Consider the following 8,435-nt stretch of genomic DNA (forward strand, 5'->3'; position numbering starts at 1 on the left):
ATGGCGCGCGTCTTCTTCTGCCGTGGAGCGGGCGTGCCTAGCAGAGGCTGGAGCACCGGCCTAGTGACCGACGCCAGGAACTCCTGCAGAGGTGCTGCGGTGACGGCGTCCTGGACAGGGTCCCCAGCAACGATGGAGTGGTCCAGGCCAAGGCCTAGAGGAGAAGCCGTGGACCTCTGCCCTGGGCTCGGCAGGCTAGGCCTCGGCGAGAGGATCGGCGATGCAGGCTCCCTGGAGTCCATCAAATGAGCCGCGGCGTCCCAGGCTTTAGTCCCCACGACCGGCGAGGCCGGCAGCGTCGAGAGGATGGGCGAGGCCAAGCCAAGCGAGGCCGAGCCCAAGGCCTCGTCGTCGATCTCCTGCTTGGGATAGGAGAGATGCAGCAGCTCCAGCTGCCCCAGGATCGCGCCGTCGTCGACGAAAGGCGTCGGGTTTGCAAAGCCCGCGTCCTCCTCGAAGCTTCGAGGGGTGCCGTCAAGGCCGTCGGAGCAGTTGGTGCCCATGGTTGGCAGCTGGGCCGGTTGCGGAGGCAGCAGAGGCCCGCAGGCCTTGTCGATGAAGGAGAGGGCACGTCACTGCCATGCGCGCAGCGCCGCCGACTCGGCCAGAATGGGCGCCACAGCTTCCTTAAGGCATGTCAAGAGCTCAGAACGCAGCAAGGCACCCTGCTCCGCGATGAAGGCACGCAGCTCGCCGCAGTGCGCGGCCCAGGCCGTAGGTGGAGGCACCGGTGGTGCGTCCGCCATGTCGATCTTGGCGTCGTGGCGACGCCCGTGGCCACCGTGTCCACCGTCACGGCGGCGGGGAGAGCGAGTCCGCTCACGGCAGATGCTCCCGTCCGAACCCTAGCGATCGCCGAGGCCCCTTCTGTCCCTGAGGGTCGCGCCGTCGCGGTCATGGTCGTCGTCGCGATCATCCCGACGCGGATGCACGCGTGGGTGATCATCACATGGGCCGCCGTGACCTCGTCGAGCAAGGTCCACCGCGCGCGCCAGGACCTCGTCGTCGTCTTCATTCTGCATGGGCGTAGGAGGCATTCCATCGACGGTGAGGTAATGCCAGTCAAAACTTACTGGCGTAGGCCGGAATGCGGCGGCATCGGTGCTGGAGCCAAAGAAGTCGAGCGGCGCCGTGCTGTAATCCTCCATCTTGTCCAGGTGCACGATGATGCGGAAAGTGGCGCCGCGCTTGCTGCCGGTGGGACGAACCTCGTGGACGAAGACCTCGGAGGCCAAGCCGCTGGCGCCCCTGCTGGTGAAGGTGAGCCAAACCATCTTGGGAATGGAGATGGGGTTTGCCGTCCAAGCCCAAACGTCGAGGGACCTGACGCTGGTCAGCAGCGCGGATGAGTCGTCCAGCCGGTCAAAGGAGCAACGGCGGCCGATGATGCGCTCGGCGACGTACGGCGTCAGGCCGTAAGCAGGGACTCCCTCGACGCAAAGGCGGACGCGGAAGGACATGGCGGCCCCGAACGCGTGCTCGAGCGGGCGGCATGGCCGCAGCTGGATCAAGGCATTGTTGAAGGAGATATGCCCTAGAGGCAATAATAAAGTGGTTATTATTTATATCTTTATGTTTATGATAAATGTTTATATATCATGCTAGAATTGTATTAACCGAAACATTAGTACATGTGTGATATGTAGACAAACAAGAAGTCCCTAGTATGCCTCTTAAACTAGCTTGTTGATTAATGGATGATTAGTTTCATAATCATGAACATTGGATGTTATTAATAACAAGGTTATGTCATTATGTGAATGATATAATGGACACACCCAATTAAGCGTAGCATAAGATCTCGTCATTAAGTTATTTGCTATAAGCTTTCGATACATAGTTACCTAGTCCTTATGACCATGAGATCATGTAAATCACTTATACCGGAAAGGTACTTTGATTACACCAAACACCACTGCGTAAATGGGTGGCTATAAAGGTGGGATTAAGTATCCGGAAAGTATGAGTTGAGGCATATGGATCAACAGTGGGATTTGTCCATCCCGATGACGGATAGATATACTCTGGGCCCTCTCGGTGGAATGTCGTCTAATGTCTTGCAAGCATATGAATGAGTTCATAAGAGACCACATACCACAGTACGAGTAAAGAGTACTTGTCAGGAGACGAGGTTGAACAAGGTATAGAGTGATACCGAAGATCAAACCTCGGACAAGTAAAATATCGCGAGACAAAGGGAATTGGTAATATATGTGAATGGTTCATTCGATCACTAAAGTCATCGTTGAATATGTGGGAGCCATTATGGATCTCCAGATCCCGCTATTGGTTATTGGTCGGAGTGAGTACTCAACCATGTCCGCATAGTTCTCGAACCGTAGGGTGACACACTTAAAGTTGGATGTTGAAATGGTAGCACTTGAATTATGGAATGGAGTTCGAATATTTGTTCGGAGTCCCGGATGAGATCCCGGACATCACGAGGAGTTCCGGAATGGTCCAGAGAATAAGATTCATATATAGGATGTCATTTTATGTGAAATAAAATGTCGCGGAAGGTTCTATGGAAGGTTCTAGAAGGTTCTAGAAAAGTCCGGAAGAAACCACCAAGGAAGGTGGAGTCCACAAGGGACTCCACCTCCATGGCCGGCCAGCCCTAGATGGGGTGGAGTCCCAAGTGGACTCCACCATAGGGGGCCGGCCACCCCCCACATGGGAGGTGGGAATCCCACCTTTGGGTGGGAGTCCTAGTTGGGCTAGGTTTCCCCTCCTATGGAAGGTTTTGGTTTCGTGTCTTATACGAAGACTTGGACACCAACACTTGGGATCCACCTATATAATGAGGGGCCAAGGGAGGGGGCCGGCCACCCCAAGACCATAAGCTGGCCGCCCCCCTTGAGTGGCCGGCCACCCCCTCCCAAACCCTAGCTTTGCTCCTCCACTCCATATTGCCCGGATAGCTTAGCGAAGCTCCGCCGGACTTCTACACCGCCACCGACACCACGCCGTCGTGCTGTCGGATTCAAGAGGAGCTACTACTTCCGCTGCCCGCTGGAACGGGGAGGTGGACGTCGTCTTCATCAACAACCGAACGTGTGACCGAGTACGGAGGTGCTGCCCGTTCGTGGCGCCGGAACCGATCGTGATCAAGATCTTCTACGCGCTTTTGCAAGCGGCAAGTGATCGTCTACCGCAGCAACAAGAGCCTCCTCTTGTAGGCTTTGGAATCTCTTCAAGGGTGAGACTCGATACCCCCTCGTTGCTACCGTCTTCTAGATTGCATCTTGGCTTGGATTGCGTGTTCGCGGTAGGAAATTTTTTGTTTTCTATGCAACGTTATCCTACAGTGGTATCAGAGCCGTGTCTATGCATAGATGGTTGCATGAGTAGAACACAATGGTTTGTGGGCGTTAATGCTCTTGTTATCTTTAGTTTGAGTACTTTGCATCTTTATGGCATAGTGGGATGAAGCGGCTCGGACTAACTTTACATGACCGCGTTCATGAGACTTGTTCCTCGTTCGACATGCAACTTGTATTGCATAAGAGGCTTTGCGGGTGTCTGTCTCTCCTACTATAGTAAAGATTCAATTTACTCTTCTATTGAAAACATTAGTATCAACGTTGTGGTTCATGTTCGTAGGTAGATTAGATCTCTCTCGAAAACCCTAAACCACGTAAAATATGCAAACCAAATTAGAGACGTCTAACTTGTTTTTGCAGGGTTTGGTGATGTGATATGGCCATAATGTGATGATGAATATGTATGAGATGATCATTATTGTATTGTGGCAACCGGCAGGAGCCTTATGGTTGTCTTTAAATTTCATGTTGAGTAGTATTTCAAAGTAGTTGTAATAGTTGCTACATGGAGGACAATCATGAAGACGGCGCCATTGACCTTGGTGCTACGCCGACGATGATGGAGATCATGCCCGAAGATGATGGAGATCATGTCCGTGCTTTGGAGATGAAGATCAAAGGCGCAAAGACAAAAGGGCCATATCATATCACATATGAACTGCATGTGATGTTAATCCTTTTTATGCATCTTATTTTGCTTAGATCGCGACGGTAGCATTATAAGATGATCCCTCACTAAAATCTCAAGATAATAAAGTGTTCATCCTTAGTAGCACCATTGCCAAGACTTGTCGTTTCGAAGCATCTCGTGATGATCGGGTGTGATAGAATCAACAAGTGCATACAACGGGTGCAAGACAGTTTTGCACATGCGGATACTAAGGTGGCCTTGACGAGCCTAGCATGTACAGACATGGTCTCGGAACACGTGATACCGAAAGGTAGAGCATGAATCATATGGTTGATATGATGAATACTTTGAGTGTTCGCCATTGAAATCACACCTTGTCTCGTGATGATCGGACAAAGGTGCGGTGGATTTGGTTCGTGTGATCACTAAGACAATGCGAGGGATATTGTTTTGAGTGGGAGTTCACCTAGGTTTTAATTATGTTGAATTAAAATTTGAACTCAATTTGTCATAAACTTAGTCTAAACTATTGCAAATATATGTTGTAGAGATGGCGTCCCCAATCAATTTTAATCAGTTCCTAGAGAAAGAGAAACTTAAGAGCAACGGTAGCAACTTCACCGACTGGTTCCGTCATGTGAGGATCTTCCTCTCTGGCGGAAATCTGCAATTTGTGCTTGATGCACCGCTAGGTGACCCTCCTGCAGAAGATGAATCCGATGAAGTAAAAGCTGTTTACGCGACTCGGAAAACTCGGTACTCTCAAGTTCAGTGTGCCATCCTGTGCAGTCTGGAATCCGATCTTCAAAAACGTTTTGAGCACCATGATCCTCATGAGTTGATGAATGAGCTGAAAGCTATATTCGAGACTCATGCGGCAGTGGAATGCTATGAAGCATCGAAACATTTCTTCAGCTGTATGATGGAAGAAGGCAGCTCCGTTAGTGAGCACATGCTCGCCATGACCGGGCATGCGAAGAAACTCAGTGACTTGGGAATAGTGATTCCTAACAGACTGGGGATTAATCGTGTCCTTCAATCACTGCCACCAAGTTACAAGAACTTTGTGATGAACTACAATATGCAGAACATGAACAAGGAGTTACCTGAACTCTTTGGCATGCTAAAAGCTGCTGAGATTGAGATCAAGAAAGAGCACCAAGTGTTGATGGTCAACAAGACCACCAGTTTCAAGAAACAGGGCAAGTCTAAGGGAAAATTCAAGAAGGGTGGCAAGAAAGCTGCCACGCCTCCTATGAAACCTAAGAACGGCCCTAAGCCTGATGCTGAGTGCTATTATCGCAAGGAGAAGGGACACCGGAAGCGTAATTGCTCCAAGTACCTGGCTGATCCGAAGAGCGGCCTTGTCAAGAAGAAGAAAGAAGGTATATCTGATATACATGTTATAGATGTTTATCTCATCGGTTCTCGTTCTAGTACTGGTATTTGATACCGGTTCGGTTGCTCATATCTCAGAACTCGAAACAGGAACTAAAGAATAAACGAAGACTACTGAAAGATGAAGTGACGATGCGCGTTGGAAATGGATCCAAAGTCGATGTGATCGCTGTCGGCACACTTCCTCTACATCTACCTTCGGGATTAGTTTTAAGCCTAAATAATTGTTATTTTGTACCCGCGTTGAGCATGAACATTATATCTGGATCTTGTTTAATGCAAGACGGTTATTCATTCAAGTCTGAGAATAATGGTTGTTCTATTTTTATGAATAATATCTTTTATGGTCAAGCACCACAAAAGAATGGCTTATTTCTATTAGATCTCGATAGTAGTGATACGCATATACATAACATTGATGCTAAGCGAATTAAACTTAATGATAATTCTACTTATATGTGGCACTGTCGTCTTGGTCATATTGGAGTGAAACGCATGAAGAAACTCCATACTGATGGATTACTTGAATCACTTGACTTTGAGTCACTTGATAGATGCGAAGCATGTCTAATGGGAAAAATGACAAAGACTCCATTTTCTGGTATGATGGAGCGAGCTACTGACTTATTGGAAATCATACATACCGATGTATGTGGACCAATGAGCGTAGCATCGCGCGGTGGTTATCGTTATGTTCTAACCTTCACAGATGATCTGAGTAGATATGGGTATATCTATTTCATGAAACATAAATCCGAAACTTTCGAGAAGTTTAAGGAATTTCAAAGTGAAGTAGAAAATCAACGTAACAAGAAGATCAAATTTCTACGATCTGATCGTGGAGGTGAATATCTGAGTTATGAGTTTGGCATGCATTTAAAGAAATGCGGAATACTTTCACAATTGACACCGCCGGGAACACCACAACGAAACGGTGTGTCCGAACATCGTAATCGAACTCTCTTAGATATGGTTCGTAGTATGATGTCTCTTACTGATTTGCCGTTATCATTTTGGAGTTATGCATTAGAGACAGCCGCATTCACTTTAAATAGAGCACCATCAAAATCCGTAGAAACGACACCGTATGAATTATGGTTTAATAAGAAACCTAAGCTGTCGTTCCTGAAAGTTTGGGGTTGCGAAGCCTATGTAAAGAAGTTACAACCGGACAAGCTAGAACCCAAAGCGGAGAAATGCGTCTTCATAGGATACCCTAAGGAAACTATAGGGTACACTTTCTATCACAAATCCGAAGGCAAAATCTTTGTTGCTAAGAACGGAACCTTTCTTGAGAAAGAATTTCTCACTAAAGAAGTGACTGGAAGAAAAGTAGAACTCGATGAGATTGATGAATCTATACTCGTTGATCGAGTAGCGCAGATCGAAGTTGTACCTGCATCGCCTACACCGGCAACAGAGGAAGCTAATGATAATGATCATGAAACTTCGAACGAGGAAACTACATGAACCTCGCAGATCGACAAGGAACGTGCCACTCCTGATTGGTATGATCCTTGTCTAAATGTCATGATTGTAGATAACAATGATGAGGACCCTGCGACGTATGAAGAAGCGATGATGAGCCCGTATTCCAACAAATGGCAAGAAGCCATGAAATCCGAAATGGGATCCATGTATGATAACAAAGTATGGACTTTGGTAGACTTACCTGATAGCCGAAAGGCTGTCGAGAATAAATGGATCTTCAAGAGAAAAACAGATGCTGATGGTAATATTACTGTCTATAAAGCTCGACTTGTCGCAAAGGGTTTCCGACAAATTCAAGGAGTTGACTACGATGAGACTTTCTCACCTGTAGCGAAGCTAAAATCTGTGAGGATTTTGTTAGCAATAGCTGCATTTTTCGATTATGAGATTTGGCAGATGGATGTCAAAACAGCATTCCTTAATGGAGACATTGAGGAAGAGTTGTATATGGTACAACCCAAAGGTTTTGTCGATCCTAAAAATGCTAACAAAGTATGCAAACTTCAGCGTTCAATCTATGGACTGAAGCAAGCATCAAGAAGTTGGAACCGACGTTTTGATAAGGTGATCAAAGACTTCGGGTTTATACAGTGTCATGGAGAGGCCTGTATTTACAAGAAAGTGAGTGGGAGCTCTGTAGCATTCCTGATATTATATGTAGATGACATATTATTGATCGGGAATGATATAGAACTATTAAGCAGTGTTAAGGGTTATTTGAATAATAGTTTTTCAATGAAAGACCTTGGTGAAGCATCGTATATATTAGGCATCAAGATTTATAGAGATAGATCAAGACGCCTAATAGGGCTATCACAGAGTACATATCTGGACAAGATTCTAAAGAAGTTTAGAATGGACGAAAGTAAGAAAGGGTTCTTACCTATGTTACCAGGCAAGGTATTGAGTAAAACTCAAGGACCGGCTACGGCAGAAGAAAGAGAAAGGATGAGTAACATCCCCTATGCCTCGGCAGTAGGATCTATCATGTATGCCATGCTATGTACTAGACCGGATATAGCACATGTTGTTAGTTTGACTAGCAGATATCAAAGTGATCCAGGAATGGAACACTGGACAGCGGTCAAGAATATCCTGAAGTACTTGAAAAGAACTAAGGATATGTTTCTTTGTTATGGAGGTGACCAAGAGCTCGTTGTAAACGGTTACACCGATGCAAGTTGGAACACTGATCCTGATGACTCTAAGTCACAATCTGGGTACGTGTTTATATTGAATGGTGCTGCAGTAAGCTGGGCAAGCTCGAAGCAGTGCACGGTGGCGAAGTCTTCAACAGAATCAGAGTACATAGCGGCTTCAGAGGCTTCATCAGAAGCGGTAAGGATGAAGAGGTTCATTGTAGAGCTCGGTGTGGTTCCTAGTGCATTGGACCCATTAATCATTTACTGTGATAACATGGGTGCCATCGCCAATGCACAAGAGCCAAGGTCACACAAGAGGCTGAAGCATATCAAGCTGCGTTACCACTCGATTCGCGAGTACATCGAAGATGGAGAAGTAAAGATTTGCAAAGTACACACTGATCTGAATGTAGCAGATCCGTTGACTAAAGCTCTCCCTAGGGCAAAGCA

This window comes from Lolium perenne, chromosome 6 (assembly GCF_019359855.2).
Source record: "Lolium perenne isolate Kyuss_39 chromosome 6, Kyuss_2.0, whole genome shotgun sequence".
In the NCBI taxonomy this organism is placed as follows: Eukaryota; Viridiplantae; Streptophyta; class Magnoliopsida; order Poales; family Poaceae; genus Lolium; species Lolium perenne.